Genomic DNA, 23,026 nt, shown 5'->3' on the forward strand with positions numbered 1-23,026 from the left:
GTGCACAATGAAGACCTACATTCTGAGAGGTCCACCACGTTCAGTCAAACAGAGAACAGGTTCCAGAAGGATTCAAACTAGCTCTAAGAATTAGGAGCCAATCAGAATCTTCAGCTAATTGTCTCTGCTCTGATTAAGGGTATAAATAATATAAGAAACTGTAACCTGGGCTTCTTGACATATCTTTACCCTTTTAGGAATATGAGTATCTCAATTTAATTGATGTCAAGGGGTGCCTGGGTGGCTCAGTCAGTTAAGCATCTGACTTCAGCTCAGGTTATGATCTCACTGCTTGTGAGTTCGAGCCCCACATTGGGCTCTGTGCTGACAGCTCGGAGCCTGGAGATTCTGTGTGTGTGTCTCTCTCTGACCCTCCCCTCCTTGTGCTCTGTCTCTCTCTCTCTCTCTTTCTCTCTCTCAAAAATAAATAAATATATAAACATTTAAAAAATTTTTAATTGATGTCAAGAAGAGGAAAATTTAAGGTTGTCCTTGTATAATGAAATGTTCATATGTATGTACTACATGATGAATGGTACCGTAACTAGGAATCCCAAATTCTCCGCTATCCATGAGGTAAGCAGCTAAGTTAGTACAGGAATGCTCACTTTAGCATTACTTAACTTAAAATTTTCTTTTAAGTACTTTATGCTGGGAGGTATTATAGTTCAATTACTAAGTGGATGTACATATTTTATATATAATGACACAAAAAGGATTGACCTGTATGCACCAGGACATCTCCCCAATTCAAAAGCAGCATAAATCCACAACTGTGTAATTATCAAACCACAATATTATTGGATAACTCACAGTGCTTCTGTCACTAAAATGGTTATGCAACCGTAGATATTTATGAAATGTTAAGGTGTTTGTTCCCAGAGACTATTCAATTGTTTCTACCAACATTCTTATATTCTTCCCTCACATTTAGCCAAGAAATTCTTTTTTTTTTTAAATTTTTTTTTTTTTTTTTTTTCAACGTTTATTTATTTTTGGGACAGAGAGAAACAGAGCATGAACGGGGGAGGGTCAGAGAGAGGGAGACACAGAATCGGAAACAGGCTCCAGGCTCTGAGCCATCAGCCCAGAGCCCGACGCGGGGCTCGAACCCACGGACCGCGAGATCGTGACCTGGCTGAAGTCGGACGCTTAACCGACTGCGCCACCCAGGCGCCCCTAGCCAAGAAATTCTTGAGCAGTGAGGTCCAGGCACACAGAAAGTTTCCACCTTAAAAAATGAAAAAAATCTTCATTCTGAGTACAGATCACATCGAACTCCCCTGAAGCAAAAGAAAGGGGAACATTTTCTTATTATGTGGAATTCAAAGCGGTTAACTAAGTATGAGGATGGGGGCATCACAAGTAAGGAAAAGAAATCTCACTTTTAAAAGTGAGCATTAAAAAAGATCTTCTAAAGTAATTCATCAGGAGATAATTAATGGCTGGCAACAGGTATTTATAATGGAAGCGTACATGGCCTTAACGATAGGGTTTGCTTCTGAAAACATTCTAATTAAAAAGGGAAAGAGTAATTTTATAGGAAAGTACAAATCAGTGGTGTGTATGTGTGCTAATGTGTGCAGAGACAGAGGTGGTAATTGCTGGGCTCAGACCAGGTATCTGTTGCTGAAGGTAATGACCTTGTAAAATATACAAATAGGGTTTCCAACAAAGCTGAAAGTACATCATTATTACTCATGAATGCAGGACAGAATGTAAAATTGGAATTCGGAAGGTGAGTGGTGGTTGTACTTGATCTGGACACCAACTTGGTTTTTAGTCATTCTGGTTTTTGTTAAGAATAACGTAATAGGACCACTCTGCTCTGGCTCAGACCACTGGTCTAAGCATTTTTCTTTCAAAACTTTGACTTTTTCCCTTTTACCCTACTTACTAAACATCTAAGCAAGAAAAAAAAAGAACAGATGCTAGCAAGACAGAGAATGGTTCCCACATTAAGATTTACATCTGAGTCTGGGAAAATACACCTCATTGCCTAGAAGGGCCCTGTGGACAGTTCACACCTCTGTTGGCTTCTTTTGCAAGATATAGTTACCTTAAAAGAACCTTCCTTAATTGAACTCTTATGGTCTGGAATACTGCCTGTCTACCGATGACTATCGTTTAAAAGCATTTACTAAAGGCAGCAGTTGGGGGCGTAGATCTTTCTTAAGTAAGGGGAGGAACGGACAGCAGGAACACGGACTGGCTCATGTAAACTCCAAGTGCTGCAACGAAGAGACAACCTTCAAGTTTCAAAAAACAAACTTGGAACATGCAAAAAGTAGTATAGTTCCTTATGTGTCCTCTGCCTGGGGTTTTGAGGAGAAAAGAGAAGTATGAAGAGTTGAAAAGAAGAAAAAGAGAACAGTGGGAGAGGAAGGTGAAAGGGTGCTCTGGAGTAATATGCACCTGTTTAGAAGGGGGGGGAAGTAACACAAACATGAGCAAAAGAAGAAGCAACATGGAGTTCCTCCTTGCACATTTCCCTCTTCCCTCCTGAAGGCCTGGAGTGAACCCATAGCCTTGCTCTAGAGGTGACAGACAACCACCCTGAGGACACCTTCCTGAATTCCCTCCAAAGAATTCAAAGCTCCCCCAATGCAAATCAGTTCCCTCTATCATAAATATTTATAGATAATAATAATATTGGCCACATTAATAATGATAATGGCAGGAAATGTTAGCAGAGTGCTTACGTCTGTGAGGCGCTGTATTAAGCACTTCACCTGCATTATAATTTGTAATGTCCCCACCAGCTTATGAGTATATGTTATCATTCCCACTTCACAGGCAGAAAACGAAATCCAGAAGTTGCCCAAGAGCACACAGCTGCTATGCAGTGGCACAGCCCAGGTCCTTCTGACCACCTCCAGTGGCAACAAATGACTTCTGCAAATTACATCTGCCTGCCCACAGGTCTCTGCCACAGCATTTCAGTCCCACCCATTGTTTAGACAACTTGCCTGAGCATGGAGTAAGTTGTCCACTGATCATGTATCGTAAGCCTGGTCTCCCAAGTTTATTAAAAGAGGAGCTTGATCACATACCTTCTTTGTGCTCCCCTACAGCAGGATGCCCAATCTCTCGCTTGTCAGCCTCCCACCCTGGGACAACTCAAGGGCTTCATTTCCCTGTCTCTGCCACTCAGAGGAGAGAAGCTCAGACAATTCTACAGGTTTATTCCACACTACAACTTTTTATTTTAAAATGCTGTCTTCTAAACGTACCAAATAAAAGACAAAGGCAGTAGGGAAAGAACCAATTCTATTTATTTCCATATTTTCACTTAATATATGCATAATTAAAAATTAAAGGAAAACCCCCTGTAATACCATTGCCAATAACATTTTGGTAGATTTTATTCAGGCTTTCCTTCCTATGCACCTTTCAAATAGTTGTAATCATGACACACATACAGTTTTTAGCCTGCTTTCTCAGCTAATTCATATAGATCATAGATCTTTTCCTGTGTTGCTACAGAGTTGTCATATGTAATATTGTTACTATCTGCATTATATTCCAGCATTGATGAAATGTAGAGCTCGAATGCTTCCTATGTCAGTATTGGGATCTGTATCCAGAGTTGTCCATCATTCTGCAGAGATAGCCCCTGCCGACAGTCTACCCACACTGCATCCCTTGCCCAAGACAGTGGAGTGAATGGACGGGCCCTTCAGCAGCTATAATAGATCAGCACCAAATACCCACCACCCCCACTGCAGCTCTCTAACCTCACTACCCCACCCCCCACCTCTAAGACATGGGCAGGCCTTTACCAGTCTCCTCAGGCCTCTTTCCCTCTTTCTGTTCCCTGTTTCCTCCCCAGCAAAAGGCCTCACTTCCCACTTCAATAAAGATATCCCTTAGCTCAAATATCCCCTCCCCTGTAGAACTGTCCCTAGCCTTCCCCGTTTCTGTACTGGCAGACCATCAAAGCGCTCCCCCAACCTCTCTCCCTTAACCTCACAACTTAGCTCTTATGTTCCCACCTTTCCTTCCTGCCCTTATATCTCAGAGAAAAGTCTTTCCTATATTCCATTGCTAATCCTTCTGCATTGGCCATTAATTTCATCCTCTTTGGACTTTTCCAAGACAGTCTTGCCATTCATTATCCATCTGCCCCCACTGTCACTGTCATTCATTTCTTGCCATCTACTGGCTTAATCCTCTCAGCCAGAACTTTTCTTCCAGCCTTAATGCACATGCTTGTGCACACACACAATTACTTTCTATTGTTGGCTCAGACAAATTTCTCTTTCCTTTCACTCATAAACCTCTTAAAAGAGTAGTTTCTCCCTTGCTATTCTTACTTCCTCAACCCATTATAGCTTTCTGTTTCTACATTTATTGAGCATCTCCTATGTGAAAACAATGGAGAAATAGAAATGAACAAGGCAGTCCCTGCTCCTGAGGAACTTCTAGCTAGTGGGGAAGACAGTAAACCAAACAAAATAACACAATAAAATAAATGCCATAGTAGAAATATGTGCAGCAGGATCCATAGAAGAGCTTCCTGGAGGAAATTGGAAAGACTTCCTAGGAAGGTGGCTTTTGAGTTAGGCCTTGAACAGTGCATTCAATATTGCCAGGTAGAAACTATCTATGTGTACATTTGGAGAGAGAGTTGGGGAGAGCCTACCACTGACAGAGGGAATGACTTATGCAAAGGGCTGAGAAACTATGATATTGACAAGTATATAGGGCTTCAGCTCAGTTATTGGAAGAGTTGGTTCCTGGTTCTCTAAGCAGCCTGCTTGGAGAAGAGACGGAGAAAGATTTGTTCAGGCCAGTAGTTCTCCAACTTTGGTGTGCACCAGAGGGCATGAAAATACAAATTGTGGTGCCCTGCTCCCAGAGTTTTGAGGTGGGGTATGGGATGAGGCTGGGTAATTTGCATTTCTAGCAAGTTCCCAGGTGATACTGATGCCTTTGGTCTGGAGACCACACTTTGAGAACCACTGGCTTAGTAATTTGGTTTCTGCTCAAATTATTTTAGGGAAATTACTTTTAGAGGTCACCAAAGACCTTCAAGTGCCAAATCCAATGAACTTCATCTCAGTCCTCATCCTCCTTGACCATATTCAGCATCTGACACAATTGATGATTTTCTTAATGGTCTCCCAGATTTCAGTCTCACCTTCCTTTGTACATTCACTACACTGCAACCCACAGGACTGTCCAAAATAGAAGTATAATCCCATCACTCTGTACTTAAAACCCACCAGTGGCTCCCATTACCTATGGTAGTTAGAACCCAGACTCCATAGGCTGACGCAGAAAGCTCTTAGCATTCTGGCCACATTTACCTCCTCTACCTGCCCCTGTGTTACACAGCCCATGTTTCAAGAACATCAAACTATAGGCCAGTCCATCTCCAGACATGCTATGTGCTCTTCACCACTGTACATGCACTTTCCTTTGCCTTGGATATCTTTGCTGCCTTCCCTCCTCCACCCTATCGTTCCCTTGGTCTATGGAATCCTAGCTCAGGGCCTAGGTCAAATGCCATCTCCTCTTAACTCTTTTTCAGATTTGTTGTCCCTTTCCCTGAGTCCCTCTACCACTGGTTTCTGCATAGTATATGCACATAGTATATGATGTGAAAATGGCCTTTTAACAATTAGTTGAACATATGACTGTGCTATTGGGACCTTCTTGAGTGTGTAGTCAAAGTCTATTTATTATTTTTGTTATTCTCATATAAAACATCCAATATAGATGTGCTAAATGAACGTTGGGTATGTGGCCCACAGTCAGTGATTATTTTGATTAGTGATTTAAGTAGGCACTCACTGCCTACCCAGTGGAACCCAACCACTACCCAGCGGGTAGGTAGGCAAAGTGGAGGTGGACACAAAGGCAAACTTTGTTAATGACCAAGAGTCAAACGAGCCACCTCCCAGCCACCTGACTCTCTGAGAGGTTGAACCACAGGCTTTTATTTTCCATGACTCTCTCTTTCTTTGATGACATACCAGTTTGTCACCTCCATGGACTGGGCAGTTAGGCAGCTGCCTTTCTTGCTTTTGGCAAAATAGTCTCCAAAGGACTTGTCCAAAGCTAAGGACCAACATCTGTGGAGACTGAGCAGCAAACCCTTTGGTTGGTTGGCTTGGTGGGCATACTACCAGCAGGCAACCATTTACCTTTTATTCCTGGCCTACTGCAGAAGGTCGCTAGAGTTCTCTGCCTTTGGGAAGAACACATCCTTTCCATTCTTCTCTTGTTCTCACTCTCTCTCACCCTCCTCCCTTTCTCCCTCCCTCCCTCTTCACCTTTCCCCTGTATATTCTGATTGCTGTGGTAACCAGAAATAAAACAGGCCTGGATTTCTATGTGACCAGCCTGCATTCTTCTCATTCTCTCACGATACCATAATGTTAAGAAAGCATCTAATGAGCTCAGAACCCCCAGGCCTTTTGTCACCTAGCTTTTTCCCATCTCTGGGTGTAGATATCTCTATGAGTGACTTCCACATGCTAGGTATTTTGCATACATGACCCTGTTAGATCCCCACAGCATTCCTGCAAGGTAGGTGTCTTTATCTCCATTTAACAAATGAAGATGTAACATTGCATGTCAACTACACTCAAATTAAAAAAAAAAAAAACAAAAAAAACCAAAAAAACTCTGTTAAGCCACACAAATACAAATACTGAGGCTCAAAGAATTTAAACAACTTATCCAAGGTCAACAAGCTAATAAGTGGTAGGGGTAGGATAAATAAGTGGTGGGGCAGATGAACCCATGTTGTAATAATTCCAAAGTCTCTGTGTTTTTCATTATTCATGCTATCTTGGAGAAATGAAAAGGCTGCAGGTTATAGAGTCAGTCAGTGTCACTGTAGGGATTAAGTTCAGGGTGTCCTGATTTTCAGGGCAGCCTACAAATATCTACTATATCAAAAGAATTGTTTGAATGAGTATGTTGGATGTTTCAAGAACTTATGAAACAAAAAATATATTGAGGCTCTGATGTGAAAATGACCCAGTTCTGGAAAAGCTGTCTAATTACCCACCAGTGTCTCTTGCTTCTGTTCTCCTTATAGTCAATTGTCCTTTTCAGTTGCAGGCACCCAAGCAGACATGCTTCCCTATCCCCTAAAGTCACACATTTACCTGTGGTTCAAACTCCCACTCGAAGCTGTGTTTTAAAAATCTTTCCTTCCTTTCTTCTTTTCCCTCTGGAGAACAAAGTATGACCAGAAAGGAGGAATAAGACCATGACTATAGGCACAACTAATTTGACAAAGTGTAAATGATTGTTTGTGTTTAAAACAATGCCAAATTCAATAAAACAATGATGTTTCTTTTTTGCTGGTCAATTTGACACTTAAAGAGTAGGTTCTCCTGAATATTTCCCTGCTCAACTGGTGCTCTTGGCATTGTGAATAAACAGAGCTGATGATAACATCCATCAGAGAGCTAAGCACACAAAGTGGGTGATAAAGTCAACAAGAAGCTGAAAACAAGATTTACCATGGATAAGCTGCCAAGAGTTGGCTCTAGATCCTAAGTGGACACTGTGGCTCATCCATCTTACCCCGTCAGCTTTCCACCCCAACAGTGTCATCCCTGCTTCAACACTCATGATAAGAGAAGGAAAGCAGAAGAGAAGGAAAACGCAGGAGTCAAGTACAGAAGATGAGTACACAGCATAGACAACCTGACTAAGATAAAATGCAAAGACTCAGTGGTAAATTCCTAATGAATGCTATGAGAGAACAAAGAAGAGGACTTTAAAAGCCAAAACAACCAACCAAGTAAAGGTCATACTCTAGAAGAGCAAGTAGACACAAATGATTGCTGGGCTTCCTTTAAGCAACACTTTGTTCTGTGCCCTAGCCTATTCAAGCCCAGCTAAAGAGGGTCTAGAGTCTGTCTATTGTTCAAAGACTTGAAATTGTTTTCCTTGGATTATCCCCAATCCTGTATTTTCCTTGCCTCTCTTTTCAAAAGTAGGTTAAGGATGTTCAGATTTCCCTCAAGCATCTTAATGAGTTAGTCATGATTACAATTGCATCTTTTAAATTGCCCAACCCGTTGAAAGGCTGCCATGAAAGGAGCTTCTACAAACACAAGCTGGGCTGTGTTTTTCATTTTCTTATGTTGCAAAATGTGAATGAGGAGTTACCTCCAACTGTGTGATTAGCATAAAAGGTGATGAAGCAGAGAGGAGGTCAGTAGACTACTGTCTCAATGGAACATGTTGCTGTTGTTCCTGCAAGAAACATACGTTGAGACTCAAATAAGGAGAAGCTTTCTGCTACCAAACGTGGAAGGGTTTCACAGAACTCATGGCACATAATAAATGCTCAAAATTTGTTTGCTGGGTTGGAATCTTCTCCATAATCCACTCAGTCAAGTAACCAACCTTGACTGCCTGTTTCCTCACTATTCACTCTTGTGTTTCTCTTGTAGCTTGAATTTCAGCTTCGTTACCCAACATGGTGTTTCTGAACATTTTTTTTTCATTATTGCCCTCCTAAGGAGCCTTTTCAGACATTTTTAAATTGTCCTCCTCTATGACATTTGGTACCAGAGACATATTGTTTTATCAGTTTATGTTCTGTGTTTATACCTATAATTTATAAATTTAAAAAACAGTTTCTCATCCCCTAAAAACCATTCTTACTCCTGTTGAGAAGGCAAAAACTGTCAGACCAGAGTAGATTGATTTAGGACACAACAGAAGCAGATCACAGAACTAAATGCTAAATGAAATCAATTTTGAAAAAAAAAAATCCAGGAAGATGACAGGCATAAGAGTTTGTCTAAATTAATCTTCGCCTGGATCAGGACAGACAGCTGGCCATAAAGGTTAGCCAAAGAGGACATAGGTTGGAAAAGGCAGTTTAGGTGGAAGATAAGAGAACATGATTCAAGGCAGGCAGAGGCATGGAGAATATTGGTCCACTGGGTCAGAGAATGCTTCACAAAGAGAAATCGCAGTACCCAGAAAATCTCCATGGAAGAGAAATTCCTCTCAAGTCTGTAGCCAGACTAGACATTTGCCTTGAATTCTAAAATGTCCTTAGACTGCCAAGCTGACTGTGCCCTGTTGATGAAAATCTCTGGTTATTGTAGGGAATGTGTCAAGTTGGTCCCTGTATTCCTTGAGAACCATTGGCATCTCCCGGTACTTTGAACCCTCTGTATCAGATGAAAGAACCAAGCTTTTCAACCTGACTTGGAATTGTGCTGTGGTGTTCATGCCCTCAGACATTCAGACAGGGTGATTGGATAATAAGTCTGGTTTTCCTTTTCATCCTTTATCTTCTGGAGATGCTTCCTCTCCTGACCTAAATGCAGGAGCAGACCCAGGGCTCTGACTGAGCCCTCTTCAAGCTGTGCCTACTGAAGCCCTTAAGATCTCTTAAAGGTCAAGTCCAACAGCCTTTCTCATTGATTTCCCAGGTCAGCTTCTCAGTGGTATTTGGTGCTGTTGCTCACACTGTCCTCTTTAATTAGAGAACAGTCATTCTGACTCCAGTCTTCATCACACTCTGCTTTCTTAAGTCTTCTGAACACTCTTTACAAGTGTCTTCTCAGTCTCCTCCTTCCTCCTTACCTTTTCTCGAGGGCATCCTTTACCTCTGGTTCCTTCCTATTGCCTCCCTTGCTCATCCCCTCCATGCTCATTTGCTCACATGCAATTTCATTTAATAAACAGTAATGGACCCTTGTGATGCACCTTGCACTGGCATAAACAAGAAAGGGCCCTTGCACACTCTTGTGGGGGAGCAGATGTGTATATAACCAAGCAAATCACAATGTGAGATATGAAATACAGATATTTACAAAATATTTCAGCAACCCAACTGAGGAGACATTAGTTTTGTCTTAAAGAGATCACAAAAGGTATCACAGAGGGGAATTGTTTTTTTTATTTGTGCCTTGAAGAATGAATAAGCATTCATAAAACAAAAGTTGAAAGAAGGGCATGACAGATAGAGAGATGGGGATGGGAAAGGCATGGTATTAACCGCAAGAGCGGTTAATTAGAAACTCCATGTGAAGTGAGAGGAAGTAGGTGCGAAAGTGGGGGCCAGGCCATCACAATGCCTGGCACATTCGTTTTTACAAAACAAACATAGCTCATATTTATTATATGTCATGCACTGTGCTAAGTGCTATTGATACAAAGATAAATAAGCTACTCCCTCAATAGCTCAAAGTATAGTAGAGACAGTGTAGACATGTTCAAAAAACTCATATATGCAATACAAGCTAATCCATGCAGTGCTGGTAGCGTGTATATACAAAATAGAGAGTGACTGGCTCTAAGTGGAAGGATTAGCAGAGAATGCCTTCCAAGAAAAAGTGACAGCTGAGCTTTAAGAAATCAACTAGAGGTGGATGGTGTGGTAGGCAGAAAGAATAACGGCTCCCCAAAGATGCCCAATGTCCCAAACCTGTGAAGATGTTACCTTGCTTAGTGACAGGGACTTTGCAGTTGTGATTAAATTCGGGGAAGATGGAAAGATTACAGATTATCTAGGTAGACTTGAAGTAATCACAAGTGTCCTTATATAAAAGGGAGGCAGGAGTGTCCAAGCCAGAGAAGATGTGACAATGTGAGCAGAGGAATGTCATGGCTATCAGCCAAAAACTTTGGGCAGCCTCTAGAACCTCGAAAAAGCAAAGAACAGATTCTTTCCTAGAACCTCCAGTAGATATACAGCTCTTACGGGGTTTTAGCTCTGCAAGACTCATTTCAGACTTTTGATTTCTAAAAAAGTAAGATAATAAATTTGTGTCATTTTTAAGCCACTGAGTTTGTGGTAATCGTTCCAACAGTGAAAGGACACTGCCACAGATGGGGCAGTAAGCAGGATGTAGGGGTTTAGAGCATTCCAGGCAAATGGAATAGCATAAGCAAAGGCACAGAAGCACAAACCAGCAGGAACACCCTTAAGAGCAGTGGCTGCAAGTAGTTTAGTGTTGCTTAGGTTCAAGGATCATCAGGTAAGGAACAGAAGAGAAGGCTGGAGTGTGAGGCAAGTGCTAGATGATATAGAGCCTTGTAAGGGACTGCCCTATCATGGAGCTTAGGTAGTGCTTAAGCTTAGAAGGTAAATCAGGAGCCATTCAAGCGTTTTAAACAAAAAAGTAAAAACACCAGATTTTCCATTTTGAAAGAAAGGTTGAACGGGGAAGAGCCTGGGACAGGGTGACTATTGAGGAAGCTATTGCAAATGTCCTGGGAAAAGTGCCACAACTCAGACTAAAGCAGCATGAATAGAAGTCAGAATAAAGAGAGATTCAAGGGGGTGCCTGGGTGGCTCAGTCAGTTAAGCATCCAACTCTTGCTTTCTGCTCAGGTCATGAGCTCACAGTTTGTGGGTTTGAGCCCCAAGTCGAGCTCTGTGCTGACAGTGCAGAGCTTGCTTGGGATTCTCTCTGTCTCTCTCTCTCTCTGTCTCTCAAAATAAATAAATTAACTTTTTTTTTTTTAAAAGAGGTATTTAAGACTCAGAGAATGACAGAATACTAGGGACAAAGACAAATGGAAGAGCCAATAATAACCCCAGATTTTTGAATTGGACCTTAGTGGATGGCCGTGCTGCCTCCTGAGATGAGAAAAGCTGGAGGACCCTCCCAATATCTCTTAGATTTATGTTTTCTTTATTCCTGTGTCCAGTAGGCTGATTAGTCCACCAACCTATATTTAGACTGTCTTCAAATTCTCCTAGTCTGAGGCACCTGGGTGGCTCAGTCGGTTGAGCGTCTGACTTCAGCTCAGGTCATGGTCTTACAGTTCATACATTTGAGCCCTGCGCCGGGCTCTGTGCTAACAGCTCAGAGCCTGGAGCCTGCTTCTGATTCTGTGTCTCACTCTTTCCCCACCTCCCCTCCTCATTCTCTGCCTCTCTCTGTCTCTCAAAAGTGAATAAATGTTAAAAAAAATTTTTATTTAATTCTCCTAGCCACGTTTTCTAATGCTAGTCTTTCTCCTCCTCAATCCATTTTGTACGTTGTCATTAGAACAACGAATTCAATATTTAACAGAGACGCTCAATGCCTACCACATGCCAGGGACTGTTACAGACCTTGGGGATATTGTAATGAACACAATGGTGTAAAAAATAAACTAGCCTACATTTAATCTAGAAGGTCTTTTTAGAAGGTAACTTTGGACATTTCCGGCAGCAATTCACATCTTCTACAATGACTTCTAATTTCCTTTCACTTTATGTCTAAACTTCTTGGTGTGTGCTCAAGCTGTCAACTAGCTTATCCCAAACTAAGTAAGTATGAGAAGTCTTACAAATGGGCTGTGATCTAAAATAGTGCTTTTCAAACTATCTGTGGGTTGTTGGGGGGATTGTTTATTTTTTCATTTTTGGGGGTGGGGGATTATCTCTTAAGAACTTCTAAACTGTTGCGGTCTGATACCTGGTCTTCCTGTACATGACCAGTGCACAGGTCATGCCCCATGTGACTCCTTGTGCGAATTCCACAATACCCAAGCTTATCTATACCCTGCTTGGTCACATGAGTCCACTGATGATGTGCTTGTATGTCATAGCATTCTTAATTTTCTCTGAAAATGTCTAAGCACTTCCTTTTGATTTCTGTACTCTCAATTTCAAGACTCCCTGTAGACCACACTTCATATCCCTATACTTACTAAATCCCTTAGTAAAACAACTTTGAGGAATTTGGAACAAATTATGTGGAGATTGCATTACTATGATAGTTTTCCTAGAAATAGACCGTAGAGTATGTAGAGGCAGGTGAATAAAGAGTTCTGGGACTACTACTGTTTGGCACATCACCTTTTTAAAGAGCAAATACTTATTTCCCCTTCCTTTTCATCTTTTTTTCTTTTTTTACTTCTTTCATCAGCTACCTCCTTAATCTATCCCAACTCATACATATGAAGAAGAAAATTGACGTGAAAGCTCTTCAGTTCCTTCTCAAGTTCTTGAATGAAATGGCCCAACCACCTCAATTTCACTAACCCTAAATAGATGAAGCTATTTAGCATAATTCCTACTTTAAGCCAAATTCAGGCTTATGAACTGGATGCGACTAGGAAATAGAAGGAGCCTTTGTGTCTGATTCACTGGGCCAAGGCTGATGCTGGCTTAGGCTGGACTTCCTCCAGCCCCCAGTGAGTATGTTTACAGCCTTCTATTACAGCTCTTCCAGGACTCTTTTCCAATCCTCATTATCTTCATCCTTTCTTTGGTTTTGACACCATTAACTCTTTCTTCCCTGTGAATAAGCTCTCTCTGTCTATGGCTTCCATGACTCCACATTGGATTTGTTCCTACTTCTTGGTCTTCCAGTTCAGTTCTTAAAATCACCTTCTCTCTCTCTCTCCTCCTTTTCCCAAGGGCCTCATCCAAGACCTTCTCCCCTCACTCTCATGATCTCCACATGATCTCATCCTCTCCTATGGACTCAGTTATCAACTAGATATCCTCATGACTAGAGTCTTTCCTAAATATTAAGACTCATGATTCCAAATGCTTTCTCAACATCTTCATGTAAGCATCTCACAAACTCAACTTCATGTTATTTTCCAAAAACCTCTTCTTCCTGCATTCCATATCAGAACACTGCCATCCATTTCAACATCCAAGATAAGTGCTTGAAGGTATCCTTGACTCTCCCCTTTCCCTCATTCTTCATCTTCAACTAGTCCCCACTCACCGTTCCAACACTGCTGTGCTTGCCCAATCATTGTCTTTGTCTCCATCTTCACTGTCTTGCTTCAGGCCTTCTCACTTCTCACCAGGACCAGGCTCAGTTCTCTGAGCCCTCAGGTCAACAATGTCATACCTGGACTCAGAGATGCCAGTCCTACCCTTTCCAGAGCCACCTCTCCTCAGTTGCTGCACTGCCCTTTCTCTTGACAGGCCAATCCAATCATTCATACTCTGGAATGTTGCCCTTCACGGCTCTTCCTTCTCTAGGCCTTTGCAGTACAATCAAAATTCCTTTCTTTGAATGGATTACCAGGACTTTCACACACAGGTCCTGACTTTTTTAGACTCATCTAGTTTAACAACAACAACAAAAAACCCACCATGTATCAAATGTGCCATCTTTTCCATCATTTCTCAGGCCTCTGTACCTTTGTGCACTCTATTCTTGCCATGAGGTATGAACCAACCCCTGCCCTCTGCCTTGATGGGGTACTGATCATCTAAGACTTGCCACCCAGGCTTCATCTCCTGGGATGACTCCTCCAAGTCCCCTCTGCTCCTTCCATTGCATTGCCATGGTACTTTGCAAGGCCCTCTATGGCGGTTCATTCAGTGGAGCTTTTATGAGCCAGATGCTGAGCTGTATTCTAAAGGTATGAAGAAGATGGTCCTACCATCAAGAGCTTACCTTCAATTAGCAGGGAAAGACACAAGTGTAAGTAGCAAATACGTTATTTATTTTGAAGAAGTCAATGTTAACAAAGTAGCACAGTTGCTGTAGGAGAAGCATGGGCAGCCCACAGTGGACCATGCACAAAGGAGAATGGCCAGTTCTACCTGTGAGATTGGAGATTGGAGGAGAGTGACCTAAGGAGATAGGTTATAAAGGAGAAAACCCTCCTGGAGGGTGATTAGGGAAGGGCTTTGCAGGCAGAGGATAGCATGAGCAAAGGCCTGGCAGGATGAAACAGCATGTCATGTTTAGGGAAAAGTAATTGGTCCTCTATGGCTGATTTTGAAAATCAGTGTAGATGCAGTTAGACAAGAGGTTGGAGAACAAAAAAGAGGATTTTCCTTACAGGCAAAGAGGAGCCACTGCAAGGACAGACAAAATGTTCCAATTTGTATTTTTAGAAAGATCATTCTAGCAACAATGTACAGAATGCAGTATAATGCTTTCTCCCCCCTTTTAGATTTTGAGCTCCTTGGTATCTGTTTCATTTTTATCTTTCCAGCACCTAACACACTCATTCGCCAAGTGATACAAGAGAGGCTTCATGGTGTTGGTACTGCAGCATGGGTCTGAGAGTCCAGGGAACTGAGCCCTGGGCCAGACTGTGCCCCAGCTCAGTGGGACATCACAAGTCATTCTGTGCTTCAGTTTCCTCATCTATAAAATGGTGGCTTACTCAAGATCATCTTTCAGTTCTCTTTTGCTCTAATATTCTGTAATGCTATAAGGGAGGTTCCCTTTTTTAAAGTTTGCTGTCAATATTTGGTAATACAAATAACAAATCTGTCTCCAGTTTATAGAGGTGAGTGTCAAGAGCTTAGTGCACCATAAAGCACGAGTTGACTCAAAGGTTCTATAAACGACTCTCTGATTGGTGGGCAATAATTCTGGTTAAATTATTCACACGGTAAAATGATGGGTTCTTCCTGCTGTAGAGGGACAGAATTGTGTCCTCAAATGTTTATTCCTTTATTTAAGGAAAACAACCAGAACTTAAATTATTATTACTATAAGCTTTTAAGTGATAAGATAAATACATTTGGAAAACATTAGAAGCTTGAGAGACCACAAAGGTTTTATCCACCTTAAATAACTAGTTCTGTATTTATTAGCCCAACAAAATACACAGAGCTCTATCAGATTTTCCATGTTCCTTTCATAATTTTTATATCTCTTTTTATATCTTTTATATCTGAGTAGAATATGCGCTGACATTTCTGATTCATCAGTATAATACTGATTTCTGTAATTTAAATTTCAGGATCCTAGCAACAGAGTCAATTTCTACTGACAAAACAACAACAACAACAACAACAAAAAAAACAAAAACACAGTGGTTTCTCTTAGCCTTCATATTCTTTTATTTTTAACTTGGTAAGACTATAGCCTTCAAGTCTCTTAGAAAATATCTGTGTGTGTGTGTGTGTGTGTGTGTGTGTGTGTGTGTGATATGATTTTACTATCATATACCCAGAGGTTTTTTGTTTTGTTTTGTTTTGTTTTGTTTTGTTTTGTTTTGTTTTTATTAGAAAACAAGGGGCTGTGGGAGGCTGGGTCAGTTAACCATCCAACTTCAACTCAGGTCATGATTTCATGGTTCTGAGTTCAAACCCCACACTGGGCTCAGCTCACTGTTGTCAGTGCAGAGCCCACTTTGGATCCTCTGTCTCCCTCTTTCTCTGTTCCTCCCCTGCTCGCACTGTGTGTGTCTCTCTCTCTCTTAAAAATAAATAAAGATTTTGGGGCGCCTGGGTGGCTCAGTCAGTTAAGCGTCCGACTTCAGCTCAGGTCATGATCTCGCGGTCTGTGAGTTCGAGCCCCGCATCGGGCTCGGTGCTGACAGTTCAGAGCCTGGAGCCTGTTTCGGATTCTGTGTCTCCCTCTCTCTCTGACCCTCCCCCGTTCATGCTCTCTCTCCGTCTCAAAAATAAATAAATGTTAAAAAAAATTTTTAAATAAATAAATAAAGATTTTAAAAAATTATTTAAATTTAATTTATCAGAGATTTTATTTTTTAATTTTAAAGTTTAATGTTTTATTGGCCTATTCCTAAGAAATAATGCATTATCTAGAATTAAGCTCAAATACATAAATTATCTAATTCCTTAATGTGCTATCTATTCATAAAACAGAAAAAAAATTCTCACTTTGACCACATTCTCATAATAAACAGTGACCCTGAGTTTCTTTTTACTGTGAAACATAGCTAATAAATTGGTGCCAGGGCCATAATTTTACAGAGTGGCTTGTAAACCAGCCACAGGAGTTTGGAGATGCTTCAACTGAGTTGCACCTCCTTTCTGACAAGCCTTTAGAAGAGGAAAAGAGGTGTGTTTATTAGTTTGGGGGACACAAAGTGGTGGCACCGCCCTTCCCTTCCTTCGCTGACACTCTCATGCTCCAGATGGGCGGGGGAGGCCTGTGATGCCAGTAACCCCTTGGACTTTGACTTAGCTAAGCGTGGACTGTGTTCAGTTGCTTGGCTTGTTGTTAGAGAATAAGTGAACAGGATGGATTTGGGTCTCAGAACATCATCTCAACAAACAAGATATGGAGTGTCTCTAGGCTCCAGCCTTCTTAACTGCTCCTTTCTCCACCCTTCAGCACTCCCTGTCCCTGACTGGCCCATCTCCCTGAAGCTGTCATGTAAAAAGGGGCTTGTTCTCATTGGCTCATTCACCCCTAAACCCATTAAGAACACCTAATTTTCATTTGTTGAACTGCATATGAAATATATTTGGACGTATGAGATCAATAGTCTTTACGAATCAAAAAAGTCTTCCGTCTGGGTCACCGTGACACAATAGAAAGTTCTAAAATTTATAGCAAATTTTGAGCCAAAATATGCTAATCTAAAAATTAAACAGAGTATAATTTTAGCTTATCTTTTATGTCATGCAGAAGGTCAAAATAATGTTCTGTAGGAAAATATACAGGCTGGACTCACTGTTCCTTTCCTTATCTCCAAAGTAAGATGCTTACAAAAAAAAAAATTCTACTACCCTGTGCAAGAAGTAATAATAGAATGAAGAAATGTCACTGCAGATGAGTTTCTCCCCCTCCTCATAGACCCAGAAGCTGGAGAAAAGAGCGTGATAGAAGCTACTGCAATTGTTAAAATATCCTAAGTTAATAAATAATTTCTGAATGCTTCCCCATCCACTTCTCTTTCCTAGATTTTCCTAAGGGTATCAAATGTGAAAAGGCTAGTCTTACATCAACCTTGGAAGAAATGAGAGGAAATTATGTACTGATGAGAAAAATGGCAGATAAGAAAAATAAAAGCTATCCTTTGTTATATAGGAAGATTTTAAGGCATGGAAATAAACACATTTTATCTGGTTTTCATTGAAAAAGACTGCCTTTGCATACTGGCAACTGATACATGTTAAAAACAAGGTACTGGAACCCTGGCCCAGCTTATGAGTGGATGGTCCTCCCCCATTTGTCCTCACAAAAGTAACTCTACACTTATTTTGTTTCTGAAAAGGTTACTATACAACTGTCTCTTGGGGAAAAGAGGGCAGAAAAAGATGAGTTTTAAAACCAAGCTTGCCAGTTTTAGAAACAAAGTTGACAACTTTCAATGGGTAATAGGTAATCATCCAAAACAAGAGTACCAAACACGTAAACATCTAAGAGTTGTTTTACTGGAATAACTAAGTACGCAGAGCCAATGTAGCGTGGTGGCCACAAGTGTGCCCTCCAGAGTCACACTGCCTGGATCCTGGGCATGAACTCTGTCACTCACTGGATGTGACAGCTTAGTCAATTACTTACTGTCTGCCTCAATTTCCTCATCTGTAAAGTGGAAATGATAATGACACATATCTCATAGATATGTGGCTTGAATGGGTTGGTATACATGTAAAATGATTGGAGGAAGCAATTAATAAATGTTAAGATTGAAGTACACTGATTGATTCTGCTTTAAAATTCTTTGTAGCAATGAATGGCCTAAATTTTAAATGGGGTATAGGATTCAGACCGAAATAATACAGACAACAGATCTAGGAAATTTTTAAATTGACCCTAAAATCCTGTCTCCTGGAATCTTCACTGTTTACATTAAGGCAAAGATTGAAATCTTTTCAGCTAGAACCTGTAGTCATATAGCTAAAATTTAAAAAACGGTTTAAAAGTGAACTTTCAGGGCTCCTGGGTGTCTCAGTCGGTTAAGTGTCCGACTTCGGCTCAGGTCATGATCTCACAGTTTGTGAATTTGAGCCCTGCATCGGGCTCTGTGCTGACCACTCAGAGCCTGGAGCCTGTTTCGGATTCTGTGTCTCCCTCTCTCTCTGCCCCTCCCCCACTCACACTCTGTCTCTCTCTCTCTCCTTCAAAAATAAAATAAACGTTAAAAAAAAATTTTTTTTAAATGAACTTTCATTTGGGCCCCTCCTCTTATTTATTGTCCTATTCTTGTCCCCTTTCACATGCTGGGCTAGGTGCTGTGTAGAAGTCAACTATATTATACCTATACTGTATTCAGAATTAGATAGGCTATTATAGGAATCTTATAATTATGTACAACATTGTTACTAGGGAAACCCCATATCACCATGACAAAAAAAAAAATGAGTATTCCGTTCCATTCCATGAAATAAATCAAGGGCCTAGGTTTGTTGATGACACTAGCTCTGTTTCTTCCATTACCTTCCAGTAATTGAGAGGGATAGTCTTACCTGGGAAAACAGGGCTGATCTTATGGGCCTACTTACAGACTGAGTAAAATAAGGCATGCACACAACTTGGGAAGTCTATTGCCAGCTTGCTCTGACAAGTTCAGTGGTTCCCGAGTGTTGTGTCTTAAAGTGTTATGGGTGGGATCATCTCTCCAGACATCTGCACACTGACCTCTACTCTTGCAGTGACATAAAATCCTTACACTCCACTGTGATTCATGGTTTGAGCTTATGATGAAGGAGTGATGGATCATGCCCTTTCCCCTCTTTGCTGCTGCTTCTACTGAATGATTTGACATACACTTATTTTAGGTGATTGTCAAGGCCAGCAATTTAGGCACACTGTTGCTCTGAGGACTGAAAATCAAAAGCCCTCTCTCCATCCAATCTCATAACTATGTATCTAGAAATTCCTTATAAGAAAACATAAAGTAGTCAATTTGCTTATCAAATATAAGTAAATAGTACCAAGCGAAGTGTAGAAAATAAACACAAATTCATGGTACAATATAAGTATTGTATCAGCCAGGCCATGCTGTCCCCAACCTGACCCCTCTGCCCAAGCCGATGTCTGCCTCTTTCAGACGCAGCCCTGCCCAATCCTTGTACCAATGAGAGCCAGATGTTGTTACTGTTCTTTCTCCTAAAGAGAGGGAAGAAATCAGGAAATAGTTTATTCATACCTCAATTCCCAGCACCTAGCCCAATGTCTGGCACAGTGCCCAACATATAAAGAACACTCAGTAAATATTGATTGAATGAATAAATAGGCTGCCACCCCCATAACCAGTATCCAGTGACTTGGGATGGATTTATCCTCCTGAGGCTTCCTGTAGGCATTAATCCAGTTTCCCCACCTGCTTCTCACCATGTGTGACTGACCATCCTGGCTGGCCCTTCTGATCCAGTCTTCTGACCCTCATTCCCCTTCCAAAACCCCTGGCGGGATCACAGCATAGTCTGCAATACCAGCTGATGGGCCAGAGATGAGTGGGATGGTGGGGATGTGTGGGGAGTAAGTTTAGGAATTGCCTGAGCTTGCACCAGTGGGTTAACAAGGCTTAGGATGAAAGCATCCAGGACAGTTAAACAGGGCAAAAGCACCCCCAGCATAGAACAAAAGCAGAAAGCTGCTTTCACAGGACAGAAGGTCCAGAATAGGTAAACAGGTAAACAGGGCTATAGACCACAGCAGCAGAGTGAAATTGCCCTGACCGGAGCTAATTAGCAAAAGAAAGGTGCCTTGTTGACCCTGAGGTAGCATGCTCCATCTGTCTTATCCCCTAGGCAAGTTAAGATAAGCAGACACAGCGCCTAGTGTGTGCGTGCCTGCCTACATGCCTGCCATAAACAACCATCTGCTGGGTGCAGGGATTTTGTTTTGTATTGATCCAAACCCCTAACACCGCATATCTTTGAAACCCCCTTTCTCTCTCACACATGAGTTAGTGTTCACTATTTCATTGTCTCTTTGTGCACATCCATCACATCTGTAAGCCTTCTGATCTTAATAAAAACAGAGCAAGGACCCTTACTCACGGCTCTTGTCTCCTTCCGGACATTAGCCTCTCTCACATTTAATTCTGCATCCGCTCTCTTGCTGAACAAGAGAGAACAACAGACTCAAAGTCTGCGACAGAGGTGGCCTGACCCACTCTTTACTGTGCCCTGCAGTTCCTTCACCCTAAACCAAGGCCTATTTCAAGGGCCTCTCATATTGCCTAGGTACCTGCTAATTAGCAACCCCAAGTCCTAATGTTGAGAATCCCCTCTCCCCAAGGCTTTGCACTGCTTCCTGACTCATTCCTTGGACACTGTTGCCACAATCTTCTCCGTGTCATGACTCAACTTCAACTCTTTTTGCCGTAAGTTATTACACTCTCATCTGTTTTGCAGTTAAAATCCAGATATGAAATCCATATTAAGATAATTTTGTCATGGATTTGCTCGACATCGCAAGGACTTGAATTTACTCAATCTGTTTCTTTCTTGTTTTTCAACTAGCCAATCTTCTCTTTCTGAAAGAAATTGAAGTTACTTCCCTCTTAGAAGAGTCTTCTTGTGCTCATCTTATTTTTATGGGCTGCTTCCAGAGCCCGTAAAATGTATTAAATACTCTCTCCCATGTTTCTTATCAATCTGCACAGTTTCTTTCCTTTCCATCCCCCCCCCCTTTTTTTTTCTGATTCCATTTCTACCATATCGATGAAGGCTTTTGTTAACTCTTGCCTCAGCTATAGGAATACCTCCTATACGGTCTTCTTACTTATTATACCAGTTTATAATAAGGCCCTGGCCCTTATTATCTATGAGGTCTGGGCAAGTTGCTTTTGCTCTAATTCATTATTCATCTGTAAAATAGGCATATTATAGTATACACATTACAGGGTTATTATCAGCGTAAGCAAATATCCTAGGTTCTCCCATGCTATGAATCTAGATGCTAATTAAAAATCTTAATAGTTCTCATCCTTCCCCAAATATTTTTGGGAAACCCACAAAGTGAACAAACTCAATGAATATTCATTGAAGATTCTGTGCCAGTCACTGATCTGGGCTCTGGGGGACACACAATAAATACATGGATACTACTTTCGTGGAGTTTACATTCTAGGGTAGGAAAAGGGGCAATTTTTTAAAAAGAAGAAGAAATAAGAAAAATTATGGTATGGAAAATGATGAGTGCAGTGGAGAGAAAGTTATCACAACTTTCTAGGGGATGGGACAGCAGGGGTTAGGGGGTATTCAGTTTTATGTAGAGTGGCTCTATTAAGAAGGTGTTTGTGCAAAGACATTGAGTGAGTCATGAGTGGGCAGATGTTACCCATGTTCTTGAATCATTTATTGTCACAGCTTAGCCAGACACCATGGTCCTGGCTCTGGCAGTACCACAGTGAGCTAGAAGCTCACAGCATGCCTCTTTCAGAGCCCTGCATTGTTCCCCTAGTCAATGATGCTTTGAAAAACAGGAAGTAAGAGAGTCCATTTTTTATTTCAGCATTAACGCTCAAGGTAAAGTGTTACGGAGCTGAGGTCAGGTACTGGTACCTTACTGTAAATTGGACGAAAACCCTCTGCTGCCATGACTGGCCCTGTGATGCTAGTTTTGTGGGAAACTTGGGGCTGGATAGCCCCTGTGATGTCTGTCAGTGTCTTTCAAAGTGAGAAAGGAAAAGCTCTCTTCCTGGAGAGTCTACACACAGTTACCCACCGGGTGATAGGCCCCAGGGCATTACAGAGCTTCATAAAATGACTCTTTCTGTTACACAGAGGCCCTTCTTTGTTTTCTTCTGGGAAGACACATACAGGGAAGCTGAACTAGGCCCTACCCCATGACAGCCAAACTGGCCATGGCCTTCCAGAACTAAAGCCCAGACTTACCATTGCAGACTCCTGCCTCAACAGGCTATGCTCTCACTGGGGGCCCCACCATACCTGCCAGCAATCTGCCTGCCTCGAGAATTCCCCATGGACATGTCCATGCACTACTAAAACCCTACCGAAGGATTTGAGTTTTTCCCTCAGCAAACTTCTCAGCCCTCTTGTAAATCAATGGATACCAATCATTGCTTTAGGAAAAAGGATATTGTCTTACTCTGTATTGTAGATATATTCATCTTAAGTCTTGCCCAGCTAGGACTTTGTATTGCACAGTAAATAGAAACACTACTTATGAAGTGACTAGCAGAAGTCCTCTATGTAGTAGGTGCTCAAAAATGAATAACTATCATAATTATGTAGACAGTTATTAAATTATGGAGAATTCTAAATTTATTCTTTATAACTTTAATGTTTCAAAGTGTTTTACAAAATTATGTATTCTATAATCAGAAGAATTCTTAAACTAATAATAATTAAACAAAAACCCTCTTGGCACCTAGTTGTTTTCTTCCTCTCCTCTTCATCTAAACTTCTCAGAAGAATAGTCTTATACTCACTATT

General features: G+C 41.3%; 1 long non-coding RNA gene across 2 annotated transcripts in view; it reads left to right on the forward strand.

Annotated features, from left to right (window-relative positions):
* The window catches only part of LOC122481031, a 44,623-nt gene that overhangs the window by 5,834 nt on the left and 15,763 nt on the right, over positions 1-23,026 (forward strand). Inside the window, exons 1-2 of one of the 2 annotated variants that reach the window (XR_006296734.1) lie at positions 1,206-2,980; positions 3,075-3,181. This is a non-coding gene — a long non-coding RNA (uncharacterized LOC122481031). Of the gene's footprint in view, positions 1-1,205; positions 2,981-3,074; positions 3,182-23,026 lie in introns of those variants that run through there. The other variant, XR_006296733.1, reaches the window with a different exon arrangement.

The sequence above is a fragment of the Prionailurus bengalensis genome, chromosome C1, assembly GCF_016509475.1.
Source record: "Prionailurus bengalensis isolate Pbe53 chromosome C1, Fcat_Pben_1.1_paternal_pri, whole genome shotgun sequence".
NCBI classification, from domain to species: domain Eukaryota; kingdom Metazoa; phylum Chordata; class Mammalia; order Carnivora; family Felidae; genus Prionailurus; species Prionailurus bengalensis.